The sequence below is a fragment of the Trichechus manatus genome, unplaced genomic scaffold (genome assembly GCF_000243295.1).
Source record: "Trichechus manatus latirostris isolate Lorelei unplaced genomic scaffold, TriManLat1.0 scaffold00047, whole genome shotgun sequence".
Classification (NCBI taxonomy): Eukaryota; Metazoa; Chordata; class Mammalia; order Sirenia; family Trichechidae; genus Trichechus; species Trichechus manatus.
In genome coordinates, this window is record NW_004443983.1 from 45343 (window position 1) to 46251 (window position 909).

Genomic DNA, 909 nt, shown 5'->3' on the forward strand with positions numbered 1-909 from the left:
AGGCCATGAAAAATGATAAACACTATCTTCATTGACCTGGTTGGCAATAAGTACTTCTCAAAAGTAACAGAGCTTAGGTCCCAGGGAGATGATGCTAGAAAATCCACTGAATAAACCTTCTATTTTAAAAATCATATACTCAAGGGGATGTAAACTTATAAGCTTGTTCTTTAATGGTGAAATACCAAAGGTACAGTAAGTAGCTTAAACCAAATTATTAAAAGAGTACAAAGCTGGTAATTTAAGCTAAAAAAAAATGATGTAAAATACCTCAATCAATTAAAACTCCTTAAATAAACTGACCAGGAATCTGAGACATTCATGCTAGAGACAATTTTCTTCTCCTCAAGCTAAGGGATGGGAAATTAGTTATAGAATATTTCTGGATAATGCAGTCAACACTTGGTATAATATTAGATGAGCATGAAGCCCTGCTTTCAGAATGAAAATTCTGCCTGCCAACTCTAATAGAGAATATGTGTACTTTTAAAGTGTGGGTAACTACTCATTAGACATTACCACAGTATGCCTCCAGTCAGTTTGATATCAGGTAGAAAGTGGCCCAGACAGCTGTGAAGTTACTTGCTGTTTATGCATTCATTAACTTATTTTATTTAATGTTCCATCCGTTTAATTTTCCATGTGTTCTTTGCAAAGATTGTTATTCTCCCGCTGTTGCGTGAAGTACCCTATAAACTCAATTATGTCATGCTGGTTTATAATTTTGTTCAAGTCTTTTATACACAGCAATTTTCTGTAGAAATTTCAACTATAATTGTGGATTTGTCTGTTTTTGTTTACAGATTGTTACAGTTTTTGCTTCATATGTTATTAGACTTTCTTTTTTTGATTAGTTGACACTCTTATCATTATAAAATATTCCTCCTTATCTTTGTTAATATTCCTTGT